Raw genomic sequence first — 27,584 nt, forward strand, 5'->3', positions numbered from 1 at the left:
TGCTTTTCCTTCCAAAAGCTGCATCAGGGACGTCATTCCTGCCTGGATAAACCCTGGGCTGCGTTGTGTGTCTGATAAACGTGGAAATTCAGCAAGGCTGAAAGAAGTCTCAAGCCATCTCTGCTGCTCTTCTGCCTCAAATAATCTCTTTTAAGAATGCTACTAGATACCACAGCAACAAACAAGTCTTTTAGATGTAAATGTTATATTAGTGCGCACACAAGGCCCCCCAAAATGCAGAGAAACAGGGTTTTTTTTTCCTTTTCTCTCATGAAGCTCTGCAGGGCCCTTGTAAGACTTGCTCATTTTCATTTGCTACAGTTATTTTTCAAGGAAGTGACAGGTCTGGGCTTAAAAGTAAAATCCAGGAACAGCTCTACATGTCCTAACAGGCTTTTTTAATTAGGAGGAATAAATAGTGTGGGGTTACAGGCTCCTGTTTATGAACTGCTGAGTGCTGAAATAAAGTGGGCACAGAGTAAGAGACCTGTTGGAAATTGAGGGAATTATAAAGCTTTTATTCAAAGTAATTAATGATGGGAATACTGAAAATCTAACAAAGAAATGGGTAACTGAATCCTTTTAGATTTATTTATTCTTTTCCAAGTCTCCTTTGCCCTATCCTTGGAAGTGTCTAAGGACAGGTTGGATGGGGTTTGGAGCAACCTGCTCTAGTGGAAGGTGTCCCTGTCAATGGCAGGGGGGTTGGAACAAAATGATTTTTAAGGTCCTTTCCTACCCAAACCATTCTGTGGTTATTCTATGATTCAGAAAGCTTAATGCATATTATCTCTATCCATGTTTTCTTTGTGTCCTGCAGTTGCTCTGCAGATCTGTTTTTAAACGCTTCTGTCTGCTCCACAGAGGTGTTCACATACAAAACTGTGCTCAAAGGTTTCATTTTTATTTTTGTGTGTTATTAGGCACCAAAGGACCCTTGTGGGCCCGATGGAATTGCTCTGGCACAAGTTCACTGGCCTGGGGTAGTTTAAACAGAAAGAGCAAACAAATGTCAGTGCAGGGCTGGCCCAAGTTCTGCTCTTACTTGCCATGTTGCAGCACTTGGATTGAGAGCCACGTGTTAGGGTGATGTCTGTGTGAAGAAGACAATCCAGGCCAGGAAACATTGTTAGAGAGGGTGAAGGTGATCTAAATTATCATGAAAGCCTGGTCTAGTGGAAGGATTTCCTGTCCATGGCAGGGGGTTGGAATGAGAAGATCTTTAGGGCCTCTTCCAACCCAAACCATTCCACAGTTCTATGATTCTATGGCTGTTGCTGAGATGTTCTCAGTCTAAGTTCCTGCTATGCTTAAGCTTGTCTTATTTCTTGTCTTTGTTATGACAACAGGTGCTTTTTAAATGCATGTTCTCAAACAGAAGCCACACTTATATTTTTTTCTCCTTAACTTCAGGTACATTTTCTTCCTTAGTTTTCCCCTCACTACTTTTTGAGCATCCCTCAGCCCTGAGCACACTCATGCCATCACAAACCACATGTTCAGAAGCAAGGATGGGGCTCGAACACAGGCCTTGTTTGTCATTCTTTGCTCAGTAACTCTGTGACCTTGGAGGTATCCATGGTTAATTTGTTTAGACAACAGCAACTTGGCAAACTTTGGAAACTTAGTGCCATTATCTGTGAAAAGAAAGGGAGTTGCTGATGGCCTTCCTCTTAGCTTCAGTATTTAAGGCAAGCACCTACACTTTGATACAGTTTCACAGTTGCTCTCAAGGTATTAGAGTAGAAAGTGGACATCTGAACATGCCTTTGTTCCCTGTGGTAACAAAGTGACATCCCAGCTGCACCAGAACTAAGGATGCTGGGGACAAAATATTGAGCTGTAATTGATCTGGGCAATAAAATGTAGGAGCAGGTTAGCGCTTAACAAAGAAATTGTTGGTTTTTGTCTCAAAGAAGAGGTGTGTGACACGGAAATAGAACTGAAAATTCTCTGTTGTTCTTCACTTATTAACAATGATTCTTTAAAATTACTCCTAACAGTGACTGTGTTACTTAAGCTCTGAGCACACCAGCAAAGCAGTAATTAACTCTTTTCCACCTGCCCAAGTCAAAAATAAATGGTATATTTTTCAATCTGCTTTTTCATGTGGGCAAGTCGAAGTTTTTCATGGCCTTGTCAGTGCTATGGCCCTGAGGGTGTCGCCCTTCCTGGGGGTTTGCCCATTTGGGGCCGGGGTCAGCTTTGAGATAGGTCCAGCACAACCATTCCTGCTTCACCCTGTGCTTCCCCATGGGCTTGTTGGGCCATCTGGGCTCTCAGCTCAGCCTGGTCGCTGTCACGAAAGGGTTCTGCTTGCTTTGCTCAGGTGTGTTGGGCTGTGCCTGTGACAGCCGGGCCACCCTGGTGTCCTCACCTCTTCCACCCATCCCACCTCGCTGCCATGCTCAGTCCCCAGCTTCCGTTCTCTTCTGGACCAGTGTCCAACTCTGCAATTTCCTGAGAGCAAGCCCACACCTCGCCATGGTGAGCAGGAATCCTGCACTGGTTCCCTTTTTTTTGGTGATGCTTTCAAAATTTAGAGACAGTCACTGTGTGGGCAAAGATGCTGTCATTCCACTGAAGCAGCCTGGCTTTGGTCCTCTGCAGCTCCAATAAATACAAGAGAATAGCAACGATGTACCTGCAGGTCTGAAATTTCTGCACTGAACTCTGCATTTAGAGAGGAAATGCAACATGTGCTGGCAGAGGTGCGAATACCAGGTCTGTACAAGTTCCTGAAGCAGCAAATAGCGAATCATATACAAACACAGGGTTATAGGCACAGGGAAAGAGGAAATCAGGAAAACCAAAATTTATGTGTATGCATCCAGTAGTGTTGTTCAGTTCCCACCGAGGAAAGTGGCTGTTTAAGGGCGGGGTTTGTGCTCAGAGGGGGAATCTTCCGTGTAAAAGAGGTTAATGGGGAAACGCTGCAGTTTGGAAAGTGTTGTAACGAGAGAAATCACAAGAGGGGAGTGTTGTACAGCGCTCCGGCGTCTGCAATTCCCACAGCAGTGACCCCGTGCCATAATCCAAGTTTATTTTTACCAGAGGAAGATACAAAAGTCACTGCCTACATCTCTTTTGACAGCAGTAACATTTTTCTCCATGTGAGACAAGGTTTTGTCGTGTCGAGATCAATAAGCAGGAGAATTGCCATCTCCACCTCTGTAGCTGTGTTGAAACCAAGTGTGAAATGACAGTGAGAGAGGTTTGACAGGTTAAAAAAAAGAATACAAAACAGAGATCTGTGAAGGATGAGTCAATCATGACAATATTTATTTCATTTCTTGGTCTTACCTCTTTTCTCGTACTATGGGTGAAATTGTGCGAGTCTTTGATCACCGACTGGGAGCTGGCTTCTCTTTCCCTTGCTTACTGTCAGTGGCAGGAAGAAACCATGACGCAGCAGGAGGAAAAGGTGTGTCCATAACCTCATTCTCCTTCTAATAAGGTGCTCTTAAGCTTTTCAGGAAGAGTTTCCTTCTGTCTGCTACTCTGCCAAGACTCCTTTTACTTTTCCCTGTCTCCTGAGAGCACAGTGCCCTTCAGTAGTATTGGAAAAAACAATGCAAAGAGCAGAGAAAATCTCTTTCTGTTGAACCCGGGTTTGATGTGTGCTTAGAAACCCAGTGAAAATGCACTTAAGAGCAGAGATGCTGCTTCAGAGATGATTTCATGGAAGAGGATTGACTCCACTGTGCCTGGCATCTGGCCTGGGAAGCTAATGGGGAATGATTAATTTAAAATGATGCACTGCTCCATGACTAGCAGGAGACAGCTCTCCTCCCCAAACCTTTGTTGAGGACAGGGAAAGAAGGAAGAGTTTGGGGGAAGGTGCAAGTGCGACATCCGGAAAAGCTCAATGCATGGCTGCAAAGCTGATATTGGCAATTGATCTCAGCTGGTGTGCATGGACCCAGCTCCACTGGGAGCAGGCTCTGGCACAGCAGGGAGGGTGCTGTGAGAATCAGGCATGTCTGGCTTTCTCATCCATCATTGTTCCCTGCTCCCAGTGTTGCACAAGGAGGGATTTGCACTTGGGCAAGTCGATATGTTGATCTCCTTGCATGAACTGCTCACCCACACACTTTGACCCATCCCACTTCATTGTGTGAAAGGAGCACACTGGCAGGAAATTCAGGCCTTCTTTCTTGCAGTAACATCCATCAACAGTGTCAGGCTCAGTTTGACCACTTTGGCTGGGTTTGGTTTGTAGCTGTCAAGAAGAACAGTTAGAGCATATTAAAAAATCATGTGATGCTATAAACGAGCTTGCTGAAAGCTGTACAGTAGAGACAGACCAGAACTGTAGTGTTTTTAAAAAAAACCAAACCAAACCCAAAACCCAGTAATAATCTGCCTAAAATCATTTAAAATATCTTGTAGTAATTTAGGTCATTAAGATATGATCATCTTTTTAGAATGTCTTCTGCTAGTTGCTGATTTGCTGATAGATTCCCAAGGGTATGAAATATTTGATGAGTAAGTACCTTAAAAAATTGAAGGTGAGGATGGAAACTTAGTAAAAAAGATGAAGGTTGAAAGGAGTTAGGGAATTACCGACACATCAGCTTACCTTCAGTTTCCTGAGAAATCCTGGAACAAATAATCAATCAATTTGTAAGCATGTAAGAGAAGACAAGGAGATGAGAGACAGTCAACATGGATTTGTCAAGAACACATAATGTCAAATCAACCTCATTTGCTTCCATGGCAGAGTAACAGGCTTTGGGACAGAGGGGAAAACATTGAAGTTGTGAGTCTTGACATTAGTTAGACTTTGTTGGGAAGACATAAGCAAGACAAGGAAATAGTGTATCTATGGAGTTATAAAGAACTGAGTGCAAAGTGTTTCAGAGATTCACCAGAAAGGTGTAAGAGATGTGTACTGACCAGGAGAATTCTGAAAAATGTGACCTGTGTGGACAGTGAAGTCTTGTAATAAGCTCCTAGAGAGGGTTGTCATGGAAAGCTCTCAAGAACAAAAATCACTCAGCTGATCCTGCCTTGTTACACAGGAGCAGAATAGAGAAGGTTCTTGAGGTTTTTTCGTACTCTGCTTTTATTAAAATTCCAGCCATATAATAATCTTTGATTGTCAAAAGTGAATTTTACACCACAGACTCGTGTGTCCAACAGGAAGCTCAGGCCATACCACTCATATTAATGTCACAGGCAGAGCACTGCAAACAGAATTAGCAAAGCATTTTGTGACTGCCAATCTAATTTTAGTAAAAGTTACATTACCTGAGTATTAATCAGTGTTCCAGTGTAAAGTGATGTAGGAAACTGTTGCTTTCTTCTCTTATACGACACTACAGGGGCAAATTTCCCCTTCAACGGAATTCCCTCAGGGAGCAGAGGGAAAATAGCTGGTCTGGGAAGTGAAACTACTGCTTGCTCCACACCACACTGCAGCAGTGCTGGGCCTGTCACTCTCCCTTCACTGTGGCATAGATGTTTGCAATAACTAGAAACAGCAACTCCAAAGTGTTGCTTTGGAGGGAATTGGGCAACTTAAAACACCATCCTTGCTAAAATTTATTACTCTGCATGCATAAACCCGTTTCTATGCACTTAAGGCCAGTACATCCAGTCCTGGTATTTTACTTGGGACTATTCATGACCTTAAGGTTAGATGTGGGTTTAAGTGTATTGCTGGCTGGGATCTCATAGTTTTGCCTGGATTTTTTATTCTCCCATTCACATTGAATCAGTTCCTGATGCCACTGAACAATAACTCAGCTCTGGTTTCCCCAGGGGAGGAATTCAGCTCCTGCTTCCTATTCTACACTGAGACTCAGTTGGCTCATGGAGGGCCAGGGATAGGCAGAGGTATTTTGCTTTTGGGGAGGAAACCCAAGTTTCCACATTCCCATCTGAGGCAGAAAAGAGCTGCCTGCAGTGCTCGGAATAGTTCAAGGGAATTTTTTTAATGCTTTCAAAAATATCCTCCAAGTGAGCCTTGGCAGTGTCTTCTGCACCACCTGCTACTGATACTCTGGAAATCAAGAGTGGCTGAAGGAGGATGGTTGGAATAAAAGTTCCCTGAGAACGTCACCTTTGCACTTGTTTTGATGCTCAGCAAAGCCAAAGAAAAATAACAAGACCGTTTTTGCTCTGAATGCTTTTACTCTGTTCTTTCTTTCAAAAGTCTGACTGGGGAGGTTTTAACCACGAAGCTTCGGGACAGAGGATGTTTTGTTGATCCTTGGTTCCTGGATAATCTCTGGATGTTGGTTCTGCTCCCTGCATGCAAAGAGTGACCATCTAGCACAGGCAGTGCAGTGCTTCTCCCCAAAACATCAGAGGTCTGGAACACGAGCCTGGTGAAGGCAAAGAGCAGTTGGGAAGCTGAGAAGCTGAACTTTGTGGTTTTTGTTGGCTCAGAGGGCAGGAGGTGGGGCTAAGAGCATGATTGAATTGGCAACAGGTGTTGGATATTGGTCACACTTAATGTTTGAGCTGGGCACAAATTTGTCAAGTCCTTCAAGAATGAGGTTTCCAGGTATCCCATGCAAACCTTGAAACCCAAGTGAGCAATAATTGTGTGTGGAAAAGAATAAATGGTTAGAAGACAGCCTAATTCAAGAGGTAGAGAGCTCAACCCTGTTCTGTCATTACAGCTGGGAATAGAGGTTTGGATCCAATTTTGTCTGTGCATAATTTCCACATTTTCAGGTAGTGGTATCCAGTGTAAGTTTGGAAAATTGGGGATGGCACAAGGTGAGCTTTTCTTGTGCCTGTGTGATCAGAGAGCCATAGAGTGGCCTGGGTTGGAAGGCACCTTAAAGGCCATCCAGTTCCACCCCCCTGTCAAGGGCAGGGACACCTTCCATTATGCCAGGTTGCTTCAATTCCCATCCAGGAACACTTCCAGGGATGGGGTAGCTACAGCTCCTCTGTGCACCCTGTGCCAGGGCCTCACCACCCTCACAGGGAAGAATTTTTTCCTGATCTCCCATCTAAACCCCCTCTCTGCCAGCCTGAAGACCTGCTTACACTACATGACAACAGTCAGTGTGGCTTAGGCCATATATTGACTATTGTTTGGCCCAGAGATGTGTGATTTTGCAGTGAGATCTGGAATTGCAATTTCCTGGTGCATGGGGGGCTGTCCAAGTGCCTGCACCAGCACTGGCTGGGCACTTCAGCACTATGGATGAGTGCTGGATGATGCAGACACCAGCCCCAGCTCCCAAATCCTGTGTCTGCAGGCTCACAGCCTAGCTGAGCTCACTCCAGCCCCTGCACTGAAGGATCCTTGATTATTGCCTAATTTGAGCCTGGGGACTCAGCCATAACGAGTGGGTGATTGAATGAATCATGCCTCGCTTTCTCTTCCCCAACACAGCAATTCACCCACATTTGTTCATTACTCAGACTTGTTTGCCAAATAATTTATGCACATAATTTTGGGTCGGTAATTCATTCACATGCAGCCTGGGTGAGTGTTTAGCAATTGAAATGAGAAATTCAAGATGTTTTGTTTGGGCTCACAAGTTTTTTTTCTTGATTAAACTCTCAAAACCGTGTTGTAGGGGTGACTGCTCGTGTCAGTGAATTCAGAATGTAATTTCTGCATTTACCCTCTAATGCACACATACATTCATGATGTCTTCACTCGCTAGTAAACATGTTGATTGCAAAGTCTGCAAAAGGAGAACACAAAAGGAGCCTAAATTAAGCTAATTATTTAAAACAATGAAACATATGGAAAACTAACCTGTTGTGTGATCTTTTAATTCTGTGCAAAAGAAAAAAGACTACACTGAAATCTGGCCAAAAAGTAAAGTGATAAAATGAGTACTGGATGCTTTCCAGCATCCTCTGAAACATTCAGGGTAGAAAATGTCAAACTGCTTGAATTTGAATCTTTTAAAGAGGAAAAATAAGCATCAGAAGTGTAACCAAGAAATCTCCTGGATGTGGTGATACTTAGCAGAGGAATGGAAAGTGGTAAATGTGGCACCAGATTTTAACACTGTTGTGTCATGATGGAAGCCCATAACTCATAAATCCTTCTTGGGTACCCCAGTTTTGGTTCCTTTATGGATGTAGAAGGGGTATATATACATATATACGTATGGGGGGGTGGCAAAAGGCTGTAGATAAAGTGGAATTGGGAATGACAACAGTTTATGTGTGTTCAAGAGAACCAGAGGGAAGCATCCACTGAGGGTTTCCAACTATCTGCAAGTATTTGGCTCAGGCAGTTCCCAAGAGGAAAATTATTAGAGGCTGAGAGAGTATCAGAGGAAACATCACTTTATGCTCATCCTGCTCCTGTACTTTTCCTAGATGTTCACTTTGGCCAGTGCTGGAGACAAGGCAAAAAGCGAGTGTGGGTTGGATGAGTCTGGATCAATGTGGATCTGGGAGAGGCAGGAGGTGCCTGTAGAAGGCAAATTGGCATCTGGGATACTTGGGTATGTTGGAGACTGTGGAAGATCAGTCACTGCAGAAAGATTTTTAGCAGTTTTATTGCAATAATTTTTTAAAGAAATTACTTTATTATGGTGCAAGATAAAAGCCCTGTCAGGGATTTCTAATTGTTTAAAGAAGGGAAAGAAAATACAAAATAATGGTAATTTTTCACTACAGAGAGGTTATCAAGCAGGATCCCCTGAAGGTCTAGATAAATTCTCCAGGAACTGACCAGAAAAGAAGGGGATTTCTGAGGTGCCACAGCTTGCTGGTATCACACAATTACATGGGATGGTTTAACCTAAAGATTTGTGTCAAGGGAAGAGAATGGATCAAGTCCTGGTGACTGAAGGGTAAACTCCAGGGAAATTGTGTGTTGATAAGTCCCAAATAATAAACATGGGAAAGAGTAATTAACTCTATATGTGTAATCATAGACTCTGCTCAGGAAAGAAATCTGGGTGGCAGTATTGATAACTCTGTGGAGACAAGAATTCAATTCCCTGAAAAACACATGAAATAAATAAACCACTAGGCAGAATGTGTCCTCACAATCCTTTCTTTTTTTTTAAAAAAGACCATTAGAATTACCAATAGGCTTTAAGTACCCAGGTAGCTTCCAAAATGTTCTCTGCTCTCATATTCTCATAGCATGAATATTCACCTGTTCCAACACCCCTATGTATTTGTGCAAGAAAATGTGATGTCGAGAACAATGGAGAGATAGGGCAGGTCAGTGGTCCCATTTTGGAGCGGCCGGCAGTGACCAGGAGGTGCCTTGGCCTTCAGATGAGCAATGTGTCAGCTGTGAGCACTTTTGGAAGTGTTTGTCTTGGCTGTCTTGTTTTTCCTGGATGCTGTGCAGAGCCATGGCCGTGTCCAAGCAGGCTGGTACAGATGGCAGCTGCTGGCAGAGTTAGTTCTTCATTCACAAATGGAAGATGACAGGGAGCTGCTGCCAGCCTGGATCCATCTTCCCCATCACCTTTGCTGAGAGGGAGATCAGCTTCACACCAAGCCCAAGGCTTGGCAGCTCGGCTTGATTCCTTCAGTGGCTCCCAAACAGCTCCATCCAAATTCCCACGGACGTGGGAGTGCTCAGCCCCAAACCAGACTTCGGCTCCTCGCTGGGAGCCCTCCACATGGAGCTGGGTGCTGTGGAAATTCCCAGCCCTGTGGAGGTCAGCAGTCAATGATATTGGTCTGTGCATGAATTTAAAGGCTCAGAGCTTTGCACCCAAGCCCCTGCAGACAAACCCCTCGATGCTGGGCCTTGCAGCTGCTGCTGGCTGCAGAAGGCTGCCCATCTGTGCAGAGGGAGAAGCCATCAGCACTGACTCACTGCTCCACCACCTCCTACTTTTGGCAGAAACCAGCACAAGCAGACTCAGAGGACCCTGGCAGAACAGAGCACTTGCAGTGAGGGGTCGGGGTTGATGCTGAAGGGATGTGACATCAAACCATGCTCAGAGCAGTCACTCCCAGGTAAGTGAGTGGTGTACGTGGTCCCACATGGACTCATGGAATCACTGCGTGGACTCAGGGACTCACTGCATGGACTCACTGTACCCTCAGGGAGCTGATCTGCTGGAAGGCAGGAAGGCTCTGAGAGGGATCTGCAGGGGCTGGATCCATGGGCCAAGACCAACAGTGTGAGATTCAACAAGGCCAAGGGCTGGGTCCTGCCCTTGGGTCACGACTACCCTATGGAGCACTCCAGGCTGGGGCAGAGTGGCTGGAAAGCTGCCCAGCAGGAAAGGACCTGGGGGTGACAGTGGGTGGACATGAGCCCAGGTGTGCCCAGGTGGGCAAGAGGTCGATGGTACCTGGCCTGTACCAGCAATAGTGTGGCCAGCAGGACTGGAGCAGTGACTGTCCTCCTGTGCTGAGCACTGCTGAGGCCACACCACCAATCCTGGGGTCAGTTCTGGGCCCGTCAAGACAAGAAAGGCATGGGGCTGGAGCATGTCCAGAGAAAGGAATGGAACTGGGGAAGGGTCTGGAGCACCAGGAGCAGCTGAGGGAGCTGGGAAAGGGGCCAGCCTGGGTAAAAGGAGGCTCAGGAGGGATCTTCTGGCTCTCCACAACTCCTGGGGTGTGGCCAGGGGTGGGTATTGGGCTCTGCTCCCAAGGAACAAGAGACAGGACAAGGGGAAATGGCCTCAAGCTGCATCAGAGGAGCTTCAGGTTGGACATCAGGAGGAATTTCTTCACAGAAGGGTTGTCAAGCATTGGAGTGGGCTTCCCAGGGAAGTGATGGAATCCCCATCCCTGGAGGTGTTCAAGAAACGACAGGAGCTCAGTGCTCTGGTCTGGTTGACAAAGGGGTGATCAGTCAAAGGCTGGACTCAATAATCTTGTAGGTCTTTTCCAGCCTGAATGTTTCTGTGATTTTGTGATTTTGTGAAAGCAGGTCTCAATCAGCAGTAGTGAATTTTCGAATCAGTTTGGCTGACCAAACACAATGTCTGCAAGCACCAACCCCTAGAGTTGGACTCAACACCTTTGGTTCCCTTTCCATGTGCTGAAAGATACTTTTTAATCCTGCAGTCTGTGTTCATCCTACAGTCACTGAGTGAAGCAGTTCAGATGGACTTGCCCTAGAAATGCATATCCATAACAAAGAACTGGAATAACCAGCTCAGATCATGGAAATATGAATCATTAAGGTTAAAAAGACCTCTAAGGTCATCAAGTCCAGCAATCAACCCAGCACTGCCAAGGATGAAGTTAGGACACCTCTTAAAGATTTGGGAGAAGAACCTCACCCTGCACATGCAGGGACCCATCTCCAGAGTTTACGGCTTTAAGGACCTGAAAATAAAAACATGCTTGAGGCAGAAAACCCCTACCCAGACATGCAACAGAGTGCCTGCTCCAAAATCCTAATCCTTCTCTCCCCAAGAGTTATGGCTAATCCTTAAAGAGAGGGGGATCCCGTGTGGGTAGGAGGGCAGAGCCGGGACCTTTCTCTTGCAGAGGAGGAGAGATTTTAACATCGTCGCAGCAAAACGCTCCCATTTCCCAAAGCTGTGGTGCAGGCACACTCTTGTGGTTGCGCAGAGCCAGTGCACACTGCCCGAGGCCAGCTCTGCACCCAGCCGCCCGCAGCAGCCCAGGGGCTTTGCGGCTCGTCCTGCCCCCTCCGGGAAGGCACCAGCTCCTACATTCCAGCCACTGCATCCACAATGATCCAGGATATTGTGGCAGCCCCCAGGATGCTGTAAGAGCCTGCCTGAGTGCTTTTATCCAGCTCAGAGCAGAGTGTGTGCCCTGAGGCAGTGAATAATTCAACACTGCGGATATTAACACTCTGCTGCGGGAATGAGCATGGTTCTGGGAAAAGGGACACCCCAGCTGCTGGGCTGGGGGTGGGGGTTTGGGGTACCCAATCCATTAAGAGTCATGGGATTCATGTCACCCCACACAGGGCATCTTGTATGACTTTATTTATTCTGGAAACAGGCTTTTATTGGTCCTGGGAGCTGCCTCCTCATCCTGCCCAGGTGAGCAGCTTTGGATGCTCTCCATCTCACACCCTGCAGGAAGTTGGTTGGGGTGCTGGATCTCCTCTGCTCTTTGGGGTTTTGCTGAAGGAGCAGCAAAACCTTCCTTGCTGGCAGCCTGAGTGAAGCCCATCAGCCCTGCTCATACCCGAGTGAGGAAAAAGCTGTTGGCACTTGGCTGTGAAAATCAGAAAGTCACAAAGTGGTGCTGAAAGTGGATTTTTTTCTGTTTCCTTTTCCTTTTTTTTTTTCCTTTGCTGTCAGGACATGCAGATCCCATCCAGGAGGCTCCACACTGTGCATTGTCTGAGGTCCTGGTGTCCATCAGAGACACAGCATCAGTGGCCCCACTGAGTTCTTTGTAGTCTGAGCAAAACCTCCTTTTCCCCTGTTTTTGGGAGTGCCCAGACTCAGGAGGATTTCCCTTGGTTTTTTCCCTCCTACTCACCTGCTTGCAGCATCTCCCTGCCCTCTGGAAGTGACTGAGGCCGTGGCCCTGCTGTACCAACTCCATGGGCTGTGTTGCTCATCCAGACCCTTTTCTTCCCAAAAATCATCTTGGTGTAGCTCTGATCTGTGGGGTTTCACAGAGCAGCCTGTGTAAAGACAGGGATCCCTGAGAGATCCCTGGGAAAAGCTGTCTCTTGCTGCGAGTCTGAGCTACATATGTACATGAAAAGAGATATATGAATGGGAAATAACTGGGATTTTCGAGTCTTTAATTAATTGAAATTGCTGGTTGCTTCCTATCTGTGTTTTGCAAGTAACCCCAGCTAACCCCTGAGGGTTTGGATGGGAGCTGTGCTGACTCTTCCCCAGGGAATGGCCATTGCCACTGGCTGCTGAGGGCTGGGTATGGCTCTGCTGTGCTCTAGGGAATTCAAATCCTTCCCAAGGGTTGTTCCCTTGTATCACCTTGTTCCCATTCTGCCCTAACACCAGAGGGATCATTTGAGAAAGTTGCATTTAAAAACCAGCCCCAAAAAATAAACTGCCCAAATCCAGCTCTGAACTGTTTGCTGGGGCTGTGGGACAGGGAAGTGGTTTGAACACCGTGCCAGTGCCTTGTGATGAGACTGTCAGAAAATCCCTGAGACTCTGGACTACAGAACCCCAGAATGGTTTGGGTTGGAAAGGGACCTTGAAGTCCATCAAGTTTCAACCCCCTGCAATGAGCAGGGACACCTTCCACTATCCCAGCTTGCTCCAAGCCCCGTCCAGCCTGGCCTGGAACACTTCCAGGGATGGGGCAGCCACAGCTTCTGTGGGGAACTTGTGCCAGGGCCTCAGCAGCCTCCTAGCAAAGAATTTCTTCCCAATATCCCATCTAACCCTGTCCTTTGTCAATTTGAAGCCACTCCCTGTTGTTCTGTCATTCCATGCCCTTGTCCCCAGTCCCTCTCCAGCTCTCCTGGAGCCCCTTTAGGCCCTGCAAGGGGCTCTGAGCTCTCCCTGGAGCCTTCTCTTCTCCAGGTGAACACCCCCAGCTCTCCCAGCCTGGCTCCAGAGCACAGGGGCTCCAGCCCTTGGAGAATGTTTGTGGCCTCCTCTGGACTCACTCCAGCATCTCCACATCCTTTTCAAGCTGGGGGCCTCAGACCTGAACCCAGTACTCCAGGTGGGTTTCTAAATATTAATTTTTTTTATTTTCTTGTTGATGGGAAACATGGCATATTTGCATTTTTGAGCCTGAATAGTTTTAATTCAGTTTTTTATTGTACAAGCTCAAGAGGAACATTTACTTTGTTTTCACTGATTAGTTATACAATTATTCCTTTCAGATACCACATGAACCATGAACCATAATATTGTATTCTTTGCTAATACATTTTGGCTGAGGTATTTACATGAAAACACAATACATAAATGTAATGAATTTTTCAAATGAACACATCGGTAATATAAAGTAATCTTTTTTTTTCCCCGTACACCAAAAATTCATTAAACTTTTCTCAGTTAGCAAACCGACTTTTCTAAATAAGCTGCTGATTGAGCACGAGCCACGAGCTGGATTTGATAACGTTGGATGGTGCCTGTCACCAGGGAGGGAGAGATTATCTCTCCCGGCCCAGGGCAGGCATCTTCTGCTGGATCTGACACCTCTTGAAGGGGGTGCCACTTCCAGCTGCCCACCAGAGAGGAGTCAGGGCTTGCTAATGCCTAAATGAGAATAATCTTCTGTCTAGGAGGTGAAATGAAGTCCTGGGCTGAGTCCAGCCTTCAGGCCTGTATCAGCATCTGTGCCGTGGCCAGCCAGGTCAGAGAGAGGAGGAAGCTGGGAATGAAGGAGGGCAAAACCTGGTTAGTTTTCAGCTGGATGAAGGCACAGATGTGGCTGCTGATGTCCCTGCAGAGCTACAAGTGTTGTGGAAGTGTTCCAGGCCAGGTTGGATGGGGCTTGGAGCAACCTGGGATAGTGGAAGGTGTCCCTGCCCATGGCAGGGGGTGGAACTGGATGAGCTTTAAGGTCCCTTCCAACCCAAACCATCCTGTTACTGTGATTATGTTCAATGATGACACAAACTGTTACAGCCTGGAGGAGTAGTCATCCTCCTGAAGTCAGCACTGTACTCTTTTATTTATTTTTAATTTTATTAGTCTTCTTTTTTTCCCCCATAGCATCCAGAGGTAGGAATTCCTTTTGTGGACTCCTTTAAATATTCTCTGCAGAAACCAGTGATTGATGCTGAAATCTTGGTCTCACTGAAGTTAGTGGGGAGCTTGCTCCTGGCTTTGTTGGTGGGATTTGGCTCTGGCCGAGTCTTTTTGTATGAAGTGGAATAAATCCATCAGGAATGGAGTGTCTCAGCACAATGAACACCTCCCAGTGGCTTTCACATAGATCACACTGTTAGATCATGTGCCTGACCTACTTTGCTTTAGTAAGCTCATCTATGTGCAGTGGAAGATAAGCAAAACCACTCTTCTGACACAAAAATCCATCCTGTCTATCAACACGTGTGTGCTGCTGTTGGCAGGGGCTGATCCTGGGCTGATAAGGGCTGGTTTTCCCTCTCATGGAAGCAAAACTTCCACTGGCATCCAGTGAGGCTCAGACTGGGAGGCCCTGGCACAGGGTGCCCAGAGCAGCTGTGGCTGCCCCATGCCTGGAAGTGTCCAAGGCCAGGTTGAACAGGGCTTGGAGCAACCTGGGATACTGGAAGGTGTCCCTGCCCATGGCAGGGGGTTGGAACTGGATGGTCTTTAAGGTCCCTTTCCAACCCAAACCATTCTGGGATTCTGTGTCTTGACCCCGTTACAGGGGTGGGAAGGACAAGCAGTCAACTTCAGGGCCTGGGCATGGACAAAGACCAAGGAGTGGAATCAAGGGTGGGATTGAAAAATTTCCAAGGTTTTTCCCCATGTTGGGATACGCAGGGCTCAAGAGGGGGTTTGTGTCCATCTCCTCCTGGATGAGCCATGAATGTTTCTCTTTGAAAACTTTGTTTTCATGGTACAAGTCCCCAGGGCCACCACGGGGGCTCCCAGAGTTTCTGCTCCCATGGGATAACCCAGGCTCTTGCTCCTGCACAGCATCTTTATGTTTGCGTTTCCCACCAGGCTGCCGCTGAGCACGGGCAGCCCCATCTCCAGCATGTCTGCATCTGGATGGGCGGGATCAGAGAATCACAGAATATTCCAGCTTGGAAGGGCCCCATAAGGATCATCACATCCAACTCCTGACCCTGCACAGCCCTTAGAACCCCACCCTGTGCCTGAGAGTGTTGTCCAAATCCTCCTTGAACTCTGGCTGACTTGGTGCCTGGACCACTTCTCTGGAGAGCCTGGATCTCCCATCCTACCCAAAGATATGATGTTCCCTTGGAAAATCCCAGCCTTTCTTGGGAAAGCTTCCCGCACGAACTGTGCTAGATATGTCAGGGTGGGTGTTATGGCTCTCATTGTCAGAGATCCCTGAGACAAGCCCTCCGAGTTCAAAGCTTTTCAGCAGCGCAGAAAAGCTGGTTTGGCTTCCAAAAAAGCTCCCACATGTGACACGGCAAATGACAAAGCTCATTACCTGGGTCACGTTCTGGGGCATAGCTGGCAAATTCCTTTGTGAGAGAAAATCCTGCCTGCTATGGAATGCCCTTGACCAGCCCTAAACCTGCTTTTCCTGGGCTGGGAGGAGATGGGAGCACAAGTGGACCTGGCTGAGTAGCAGGGAGGTGAGCAGGACCCTTGTCGTGAGCACGAGCACACAACCAGGATGTATCTTGTGGTGCCCTCCTGCTTTCTTTTTTTTTTTTCCTCTTTGCCAGTGGATTTGGGTCAGTATTTTTATCTTTGCTTCCCTCTTTATTTATTTATTTGTTTGTTTATTTGTTCTTTTCTTTTTTCTTTTTTTTTCCCTTTTTTTTTATAAAGCAGTGAGAAGACAGGAAAATAAATAAAGAAATAAATAAAGATAACAGCATGGAGGATGGAGGTTTGCTTTCCAGGTGCTCCCTGTTTTGGAGACACAGGGATTTTCTAAGCCTTTCTTTGACTGATTCAGCCTTGAGGATGAGAAGTGGAAAAAAGAGCATCATTTCAGCCACTGGAAAAACATGATGGGAGGGTTCTGCATGAGCTTCATTGCAGCTCTGATCCTGACTTACCTCTATCTATTTTCTCCACCTGAGGAGCAGCAAGATAACTCAGTGTTGTCAGGGTCTCAGGGCCTGATCCTGGCTCTGTTGAGACCACTGGATAAGTGCCTGTTCACAAGACTGTTCCTCCAGCCTGGAGAGCTTCATGGCTTGCCCTGACCCCAACTTTCTGAGGCTGCTGCTATGAAAATACTGGTCTGTGAGTAAAAGCAAAAAGCTTTCCTCTGGAGCAGGGGACAAGAGGAGCAGCAGCTTCTAGGTAGAAAACACATGGAGACATTAATAAGGTCTCAGGCAGCCTCTGATTGGAATCGCTGCTTGCAGGGTGTCATCCATGGAAAAACTGTGTTCTTCAGCCCCCTGGCAACAGCAGCCATGACCTACAAGCTGCTTCTGGATCCAACAGTCCTGTTTGGGAGGAAGGATCAGGTTTGCTCATGCCAAACTAGTTTAGGGCCCTGTGCAGCAAAACCCCAAGGCAGGAAATTAGGCACAACTTTAAGTGCTTTGCTGAGTGGGGCTGGGATATCCCCCCTCACCTACAGGCTTTGATGACTTCCTTTTCTCACCCAGCTATAGTGGACGGTAGTGTGGAAGCCAGCCTGGTCCATTTTTGGTGTCAGTGTGCTGAAGCAGCTCTGAAGATGAATTTAACCCTTTGTGTTTTACCAGTGAGATGAGAACGTGCCATGAGAACCCACAAAGGCTGGTCTGACTCCTGGGAATCGGATACCAACATCCCTTCAGGGTCAGCAGTGCCTTTGTTTGCCGTTCCTGATGTTAACATTTGGTCCTGTGGGACATCTTGGGTTCCTGTTCTTTCTGGTTAATCACAGCCTTTGTGCAGTCTCCCCTTTGCTGGGGGGAAAGGCTAATGCAGCCCTCACTGTGCTACAGCTGCTGGCTGGGGATTGTCAATAGGTCATAAATAAATCTACCACTGCACAGGAAAGACAATGAGATTATACATCCTCCTACTACTGCCAATTACAGTAAGAGCAACAATTATAAGGTAGCACTCCTACAGCTACCCCGGGGAGAAAATGAGAGGAAAATGTTCCATTAGCCTAATGAAGAGAGAGTGGTGGAGCTACAGTCAAATTTTCTCACTATTAGCCCTGACTGTGTGCCACTAACACACGAGGGAAGCAGGAGTCATAGGGTAACAATTAAAGTTGCTGGCAATTAACCCCTGCCACGTGCATGCCTCTAATCTGATGAGAAAATTAAAAAGAGGCATGGTTACATTTTCTCACCGTTAGTCCCCAGAATGCACAAAGTGGCATTTGCAGGTGACAATGAAGGTTTGTCACCCCTGAGGCCTGGGAAGTGCCACGGGTGCTGCAGATTTGATGTTAAAATGCTCTTGGGAGCGCCGGGGTGAGGAGAAGCCATGTGGAGATGGCTTAAACCCCCTCTATTTAACACAGAGGAAAGAGTTGCTGCTGCATTTCCTCATTAGCCTGAGGAAAGGATGGACTCACTGTGGGGAATTCTCTGGTGTCCAGCCCCTGCAATATCCCCAGAGGAGAAAAAAGAAGAAAGATCAACTTTGGGAGTAGCAACGGAAAATATAGGAAATATCTTGCTGGATTGATATTGGCAAAAGGACAACCTGAGCTCTGGCTGGCAACATCCACTGGCCACACTGAGAGCTGTTTCATTTCTTGTGGGGTGATTTGGTCAGTACAGCCTAGTATTTACCAAGGTTTCCTGAAATGTTGCTGTTTCCAGGACTTTTAAAGGGAAGAGAAAGACTCTGCTATCTTGAAAACCTGCCCAGAGCAAGCATTAAGTATTCTGATGTTTAAAGGTGATTCCTGAGGTGTGTTGCAAAGCCACAGATCAATTTTCACATCAAAAATTCCAAACCTACGCTAACGTGGACCCAGGCCTGCTCTTCAAATTCCTCATTTCTGCTGTTGCCTCTGTGTCAAGTTAGTATTAGCTTGAGGATCACAGTCGGGAGCCAGATTGGCATCTGGCTGGGGGATTTGGCCTGGGATGGGAATTGGCTTTATTTCCACACCCCATAAAATGTGAGAAGGGAAAAATCTGTTTTCGGACCTCACACAGACTCGTGGTGTTGGAGTATCTCAACGCTGCTCGGCCTGTAACAGAATTATCCTCAAAAAGCCCCTCTGCAGAGGATGTCAGGACCTCCTTGGGATCAGTTACAGATCCATTCCCTCAGGGAAACAATACCCACTCTTTTACCAAGGAGCTCCTGGCCAGGCAGCTTTGGTCTGGAGGCCACATCCTGGAGCAGGAGCAGGAGCAGGAGCAGGAGCAGGAGCAGGAGCAGGAGCAGGAGCAGGAATTAGCCCACGGTGTTGACAGACCTGTGGGGTATTCTGCCTGCAGCTGCCCCTGTTCCATCTGTGCGGGACTATGTGCACTAAAGGTCTTGGCCACCATCCCAGGAAGGTTTGTGGCACCTTTCCGGCACAGATTTTTGAGCTGGGAGGGTCAGCTGGACCATCCCATTTCTGCCATGGGAAGGGCTGTAAGGCAGGAAAAGGAGCCCTTTGCGCTTGAGCTGGGCATGGTTCCCAAGCAGTCATGGATCCCTGGAGTGTCCCTGTGGGACCCTGGGCACTGGCTGGGGCCCCTTCACTGCCATCCTGGCAGTGGGATCTGCAGCTCCAGCCTCTTCCCCTCTGGGGCTGAGGTACCCACCCTGAGATGGCTCCTGCCTTGCCATTTTGGGGAGCAGCCATGGATTAAGCCGTGCTAATTCCCTTGTACAACTTTAGATCATCCTCCCTCGAGCTGCACTGGACCACACTTTTCCTGACTTGCTGCTCAGCAGAAGGGCAAAAAGCAGCTTTTGCCATGCCTACAAACACAAAAAGGCTCTCCATCCCTCTCCTTCCCTTTCTTTCCTGCTGTAAGCTCTCTGTCTTCTGAGATGTCCATCACTGCCACAGATTTACTTTATTTTTGTAACTCGTTTCTGAGTCTCAAAGAGAACTTGGCATCCATTTATTTGTGTGACATTGGGAATGAGAAGCAGGGTGGGAGTCTCAAAGCCAGCAGAGAGGTTTAGAAGCACAAAAGAATGATGGCTAAATCTTAATTACCTGCTCAGAGAGGGTGTCCCAGCACAGCCCCTGGATGATTTGTTCCCAGAGTGATGCTGGGGCAGGAGGGAGCTGGAAGAGGAAGATGATGGCTCTGAGACCACATTGAACTCTCCAGAAAATCCTTTCCATGAGTTAGAGGTGGTGGGGATAAAAACTTCAGTGCTCTGAGTGATTTGTGTAGTAATTTCAGAGCTGACACGCACTACATGGCAAATCTGAATTCCACTTTTAGCCCTGTTAAGAGATAAGGAACAGTGATTATTATAATTACAATGTGGTTACTTTATTGGTTAAATTAACATTTCGTTGTTGGGGTTGCTGTGCAATATACAATATTATTTTACCTACTGTGCCTTCAAAGTCATCTTGTCACAGCAACAGCATGGCAGCATGGAAAAAGCCTTTTAACAAGTAGGTAAATACATGCCTTTGGGGGAGGCAGAGCGATAATTATGTCAGCTTCAATACATTTGACAGTGGAAAAAAAAAAAGCTAAAAATAAGTTGAAACAAAAATGAGAGAAAATATTGAATGCTTGAAATAAGGCCACTGGAATTGAAAAGGTGCAAAGTATTTAATACAGTGGCCTTGCTCTTTGGATCAGGTGTCAGCAGTCCAAATACTCAGTGCTGGGTTGCTTTAGGTTTACAAGGGTGTGCAAAAGGATCCTGCAGCTCTTCTCTGGGGATAAAGGAACATTTATTGCTAATCCCACCTAGAACTGAACAGCTGTAGAATCCCAGAATGGTTTGGGTTGCAAGGCACCTTAAAACACTTCCAGTTCCACCCCCTGCCATGGGCAGGGACACCTTCCCCTATCCCAGGTTGCTCCAAGCCCTGTCCAACCTGGCCTTGGATACTGCCAGGGATGGGGCAGCCACAGCTTCTGTGGGCAGCGTGGGCCAGGGCCTCAGCACCCTCACAGGGAAGAATTTCTTCTGTATATCTGACCTAAATTTCCCCTCTTTCAGTTTTAACCCATTTCTCCTTGTCCTATCACTACAGTTCCTGGAAAGAGTCTCTCTCCAGCAAGCTCATTCTGCTCCATACATGGTGGTGAATGAAAGAAAACCGGGGGACACCTTTCCTCTCCATCCTTTCTTAGTGCATGATGATGCTCCAAGTTCTTCTGCTAAATCCAATATAGCTGGGCAGGGACATTTTTGTGGAATAGATTTTTGCTTGAGCAAGCTGTTTAGGTGGTGGTTTTGTGGAATTTGATGGCAGCATTGTGCCAGACACAAAGCAAAGACAGTTCTTGCTTTGGAGCTGCATCATCTCCCAGAACAGGAGGGGAAGAGGGAACATGGGAGGGAAATGACAGAAAGGATATTTTATGGAAGTTTTGGGCTTTCAGAAGGAAAAAAAAGCAACAGCAACATCTCCTTGTAGGCACGCGAGTCTTGCAGCAGAAGCTTTGCTGGCCAGAGTGGCCTCATTGCAACTCAATCTGGTGCAGCTTTGGAGATCAGATGGACCTTGGTCATTGTCCAAGGGCTGGCTGAGTGTGGCATCAATGCCCCAGCACGGGCTGGAGTTGTTACGGCTCATTCTTTGTTTCCTGGGAAGAGCCAGAGTGAACGCCCAGTGTTTGCTGCAGGGCTCACCTTGCTGCATTGCCTTGGGATTGCTCTCTTGCTGCTTCGGGAGTGTGGGACAGGAGAGAGTTTGTGGCCCATGGAGTGCTCCAGTTTGGGACCTACAAGCAAAACATCACCCCCAAAAAGCTCTTGCCTTTCTAGAGAGAGGTGGCCAAGAGCCACCAGCACCCAAATCCACCCCTGGGACCAACACTCTCCTCGCTGATGGTCCCTTGTCTTTCCTTCCACTCTGCCCCCAGATGTCAAGGAAAAGAGAAGGAAATCACAGAAAAATAGAAAAATTCTTTCTGTGAACAAGCCCTCCCTCAGCTCTTGTCTGTGGGCCAGCAGGCACAAGCAGCAGGAGAGAGTAAAGGTCTTTGGGCTTAGCTTTCCCAAATAATTGACAAGGACAGAGCTGGATTTGAGGTCGTTACTGCGAAAAGCATCAACACCAGCCCTGCTCTCTGCCGTGTGCCTGTCACACGAGAGCCAGGGAGGAGGGTGGCAGAGGGGATTGTCCCTTTGTAGCAGCTGTCCCATGATTTTTAGGGCAGAGTCCTGGAGATGGTGCACCCCACTGGGACATCTGAGGTCTCCCTAGACACAGGAGCCTCCAGGGGACCAGCATTGCCATGAGAGAGAGGAACTTCATCACTGTGATGTTCAAACCATTCACTTGAGTGGCAACTGGGCATTTTCCCTTTTCTTTTCCCCAGCATTTTATCCTACAGGTACCTGGGTGCTTTATTATCTATAAAATAAAGTCTGGGGCATAAGTCAGAAGAAGGATGTCTCATGATGTGCTTATGATTGCCTGCTCGTGTCCATTCCCCCAGCACAGATTCCTCTCCCTCTCCTTCTCCACAGCTCCACAGAAAGCCAAAAAGGTTCCATGGAAATTGCAGCTGGGAACATGGAATTATTCTTTTTACAAACTAATGACTTTCCCATCAATATGGGGTTACACAGCCACACACGATTAAACGATACCCACACACAAGTCTGCATCTGTACAAAGCATTGATTGGACACCTTGAATGAATTATTTTGTGTGCCGTGGTCTCCATGATGGAAAGCAACAGGATTTTTGCATAAAGCACATAGCAAGTCAGGCAAATACATAAAATGACATTATTTTTGAAGAGAACTTCTTGGAATCAGAAAAAATCCCTCATAATGTTCTTTTTCCTTAAAGGAGTCCTTGGGGACAAAAGCTTTCTCCTGAGGGTAATCTTCAAAATCTGACTTTCCTTTCATTAGGCTGGAGTGGGAAATATGATTTTACTGTTTTTTTCCCTCCACAATAAAATACTTGTTCCCACTACTCTCCTCTCCAAACGGTGCAGCCCATCCCGAGCGGCCGAAGATGAGACTAATCTACCTCCAACACTCCAATAAATAAAATGTAAATGTTTGTCCTAAGAATGCCTCCATTGTCAGCACCATCCCGGGATTTTTCAACCTCTGACTCCCGGCAGTGACCGGCTGAGTAGCAACAGCCGAGTGCTGAAAGAATTTTTCAACAGCAATTTGCTTGTTCCAATTTGCTTTTCAGGGCTGCTGCTCAGGATTGCTGGCTGGGGCTGTAAAAGGATCTCGTCCTATTAATTTGGCCCAGCTTCCCCTCTTGTTCTCGTCATATTCAGTTTCTCTGGGAGTTCCAGTGAGTAAGTTAATTGAATTGGAAGTGCCACCAGGCGCTGGCCGGCGGATCTACGGTTTCATGTAGGAAAAGCGGCTCCCGCCGGCCACAGAAACAGATACGGGCACCTGTTGAGGAGGTGAAGAAATGTCTGGAGATGACTTATTCCCATGGCAATAACCCCAGTTCTCCTCTCGGGCTGGTCAGACAATACAACACCCTTCATCTGGCATCACTCATTCTCCAGCCAGATCCCTGGACAAGCACAGAGGAGGCTGCGGAGCAGGATCGATGCGTTAGAGCGAGGATTGGGAGCGCGGTGATTTTGTAGGAAGGGGTTGATGTCGCTTCGTTCTGCTTGTTCTCTCTGTGGCTCGAAGCCAAATGTGTCTGTTTTAGCAATGCAAAGTGTTATTTTTCCTAATTGCCTAGTCTGCAGGCCCAGCTCACCCTCTGGTATCAATAAATACAACCAGCCTGACAATGATTCTACTGGCACTCAGTGAAACTCAGGGATAAGTGTGGACACACTTTTTCTACCAGGAAGTAGAAAAATGGAAGCAAAAATCAGTTCATGACTGATGTTGCACTTTTAGTGAGGTTTAGGAGTGAAAGGTGCATAATATTGCACTCCTGAGTCTTGAAATCGGGAAAATTCTTCCGAAAACTGGAAGAAACCCTGGAGAAGTCCTGCCAGTGGCAAAGTGATTCCACAGAAGTTTGTGAATGTAATCCTGAGTTTATTTCTAAGCCTTGTTCAGACTGTTGTAGCCACCAGAGGTTTTCCCAGAGTGAGGCACCTCTGTCCACCTGGAGCATCCCAGGGAGCTGCCGTGGCTTGGGATGAGGCTGGATCTGCTCCATGCTCGGAGGGGACAGGAGCTGGTGTGGCACAAAACTGAGAATGAGCCTAAATGTTTGCAAAGGCCAAGCTGTGTTAGCAAAGTCATTCTCAACCCTCTCCCATCCCCAAAACTAAGCCAGATTCTGAGGAAGTGTCTGCCTAGATGAGAAATACATGACAGAATAAAATAAAAATGGGTGAGGACGAGGGTGGCCGAGTTGAAGGAGCAGAGTGAAGATGTTTGCAGTGCTCACACCAGGGAAGGCTGCAGCAAACCAGTCAGACCAGTGAATCACAGAATGGTTTGGTTTGGGAGGGACCTTAAAGCTCAGCTCATTCCAATCCCCTTCCAGGGGCAGGGACACCTTCCACTATCCCAGGTTGCTCCAAGCCCTGTCCAACCTGGCCTGGAACACTGCCAGGGATGGGGCAGCCACAGCTTCTCTGGGCACCCTGTGCCAGGGCCTCCCCACCCTCACAAGGAAGAATTCCTTCCCAATATCCCATCTAACCCTGCCCTCTGGCAGTTTGAATCCATTCCCTCTTATCCTTTCGCTCCAGGCCCTTTGTGAAAATTCCCCCTCTTTCAAAATAAGTGACCCTGTGACCCTCAGACAGCGCAGACACCACAGAAATAAATGTCAGATCCCGCTCCATCCCTTCCAGCCGGGCCGGTTTGGGGCGGCAGCGCTGGTTTGGTGCCACCACAGGGCGGCAGAAGCGGCCTTTGGAGAACACCAGCCCTTCCCAGGAAAACTGAGTGCGGAAACTTCTTCCGTTATTAATATATCCCTGCTCTTCATTGAAATTGGGAGGCTGACCTACTGCACACTGCATTTAAAGCAGAGCTCTGTGCGGTGGTTTAGGGTATTTGTCCTCTAGAAATACTGCTAGGGCTGAAAAATAGAAATTATCCACATTTTAGAGATATTGGAGATGCCTCCTGGTTTTGAACAAACCCCTATTTATTAAGCAATTCAGCATCAGATTACTATAATTAATTAGTATATAGTTTATAATGTAACCAGCATAGAATATCATCCTATTCATGAAAATTTTGTTATTGCTCAAATTGGGGAAAAACAGTCAACAAAACTGATAAATGCCATTCAGCTGTTTTGCCTTGAGATATTTCCCACCTTATTTATGTACTTACATATGTATTTATTATATATACACGAAAACAGACTCCCACAAATATCACAAAGCAGCAACACCCCCTCCTCACTTTCCTTTTTGCCCAAAACAGGAGTGATGCAGTCGAGGCATTTTCTGTCTCTCTCACAGATACAACCCAATTTTCGAAATAATTAAATGTAAATTAAATTTTCCAAAATTATTTTTAAAGTAATTTAATTTAACTAAACCAAGTCATCAATTATCTATCACTGATGAGGCACTAAAGAGACCAGCGTGGGGTTTGTGGGTCTTTGCTTTGACTGCTCTCAGTCCCCCTGTATTTATTGTGCAGACAACAACTTGGGCTCACTTTCAAATAGAAATTTCTCTCCCTCACTGGCTCGTTGCAGAGTTCATATAGTCAATAAAGCAAATACAGAAAATATTGTAAAACCCTCCCATCTTATTTTTGCCTGACTTGTAAGTGGGTAAACTTCCCTTGGAAAGCACATGTAACATTATATTTGCTAGAAAGACCCTGAAGCCTTACGGACTATCACGTTACTCCAGTCTGGCATTTCTTAGAAGGGATTTCTTTCTTAAAGCCACTACACTGTAATGGCTGTTGAGAAGCTGTTACTATCTCGAGTGCAAATCCTTCTTAGTTTGTGTATTATTGACCTGATCAAGTGTGATGGGGGCTTCGATGAGCCTTCGGGGGCATTTTGTGGCTGTGGAATCCCACAAGGAAATTTTCATTGGAAATTAAAATTTCCCTGCCCGTGGCCGGTGGGGGTTGGAACTGGGTGATCTTCCAACCCAAACCATTCAAAGATTTTATGATTCTATAAAATGTGAGCAAATGAGGAGGGGATGCTGCCAGGATGGGGGGACCCCAGGGCAGGCTCCAGCCCCCTTCATGTAAAAATGCTCACCCTGCAGAGCAGCATTTTAAAAATTCTGATTATTTAACATAAGGGAGTAAAAAAAATAACAACAGAGATGAAGGATGGCTTACAGTTTGCCTGTGGAATGTAGAAATACCCAAATACATCCCCGATTCTGCAAGGACTTACGAGCGCAGTTACGCTTCGGGAGGTTGATTTCAACAGATTCTACAGACAAGGAATTTGTTCAAGCAACTGCCTGATCTCTCAGGATGGGTAAAGTCCTGAAAGTGGAATGAGATCATTTTCCTCCCCTCTCCCAGCCCTATTTACATACAAACAACCCCCCTAAAATCAGCGTGTTCTGAGTGGAAATCCCGGCAGCCACTTTCACCACGGGGAGAATCCCGCAAATGATATTGTTCCGCCTTTCCCCTCGCTATAGGGAAATGCAGCTTTGTGCCCAATCCCCTAATCAGCTTCTCACGGGCTGACCCAGCTAAGCCCCAGATCAGGGCCGTGCTCCTGTGGTCGCTGCAGCATTTTTGGAGTTGGTGCTGCTACAAAATGATGTCATAATTCAGCAAAAAAGGAAAACATATCGGCGGATGAATAAGCAGAGTAAAAAATGCTTTAATTCAAATGTCAGCCACGGAGCAGCTGCCTGAATTTTTTTATTTTAGGGGATGATTGTGTCATTTATAGTGATGTATTTTCCTTCATGAATAGGTTTTGGCACAAAAATTTTACACCGTGCCTGCTGGAGGTATAAATATGTATCCAGCCATATAAACCTGTCCCAAAATGATCCCAAAGAGCCCCGGGAATGGCAGCAGGCGAGACCTGGTGTTCCTAAGACAAAGATCAAATAAAAAAAGGGATGCTAATAAACAGGCCTCCAGTTAAATTGGAGGTTTTTTGGGTTTTTTTAAGGATTACATCTTAAATTCCAACAAATCAGATTTAAGAGTTACTGAAAGTGAGATTGATCCATTCCTCAGCCCAGCTTTGGGATACTTTCTTGTTGTGACATCCTTTGGGTGGTTAGCTGTATTACTAGATTTTAAAATATATGCATTTATAATATATGTAATATTTATTTATATATTATATATATTGTAATGAATAAATATATTTACTTGCTGGAGAAGTGCAAAAGGGATTTTTAGCAAAAAGCAAGAAATAACAGCTCAAAACTGGGAAACACCCTCCCTTGTCTGCTTTTCCCAAAAGCAAAGGTCTTTTACGCAGTGCCACGGGCTGATCTGAAATAAAGAGGCAGCTTTGGAAGAGTGAAAACCCGGCTGAAAGGTGAAAACCTGGCTGAAAGGGGAAAACCTGACTGAAAGCAGGGTCAGAACAAAAATATCCCAAAGAGTGGGAACATCTCAGGCCGGGAGCTGTGGTTCGGTCAGGACCAAGCTCCACTTGGTATTCAATTGACTTTCTAACTCGGGAGACAGGACTTTCCATCTTCAAATACTGGGAATAGATTGCATTCCTGGCCCTTCCCTTTGAACGGCTGGGGAGAATAAACGCACACCCTGGCCGTGTTCGAGTGATCTCCCTAATCTCGGTTGCACTTTGTCAGGGCGAGGTAACTGGTAGTTAAGTGAAATACCTTAGATCAAAGGGGGATTAATCGCCAACTGAATCCTTGCTGAATAAACCTGTCATTCAAGAAAATTATTTCCACTGAACTTAGCAGAGGATTGAAGGTATTTGCATAACAGGGACCCCACCGTACTTCAGCCAGGTTAAAAGGTTCAGAATTCAGGCAGTGTTTAGCTTTTTGGCTCCTTTTCCTTTCAGCGGCCCTGTACAATGGTTTTTAATCTGATAATGCAGCTAACTATCTAAATGATGTCAGAACAGGAAAGTATTGCAAAATT

This window comes from Corvus kubaryi, unplaced genomic scaffold (assembly GCF_017639235.1).
Source record: "Corvus kubaryi isolate FWS band 111438036 unplaced genomic scaffold, C.kubaryi_AGA036_p1.0 66, whole genome shotgun sequence".
NCBI classification, from domain to species: domain Eukaryota; kingdom Metazoa; phylum Chordata; class Aves; order Passeriformes; family Corvidae; genus Corvus; species Corvus kubaryi.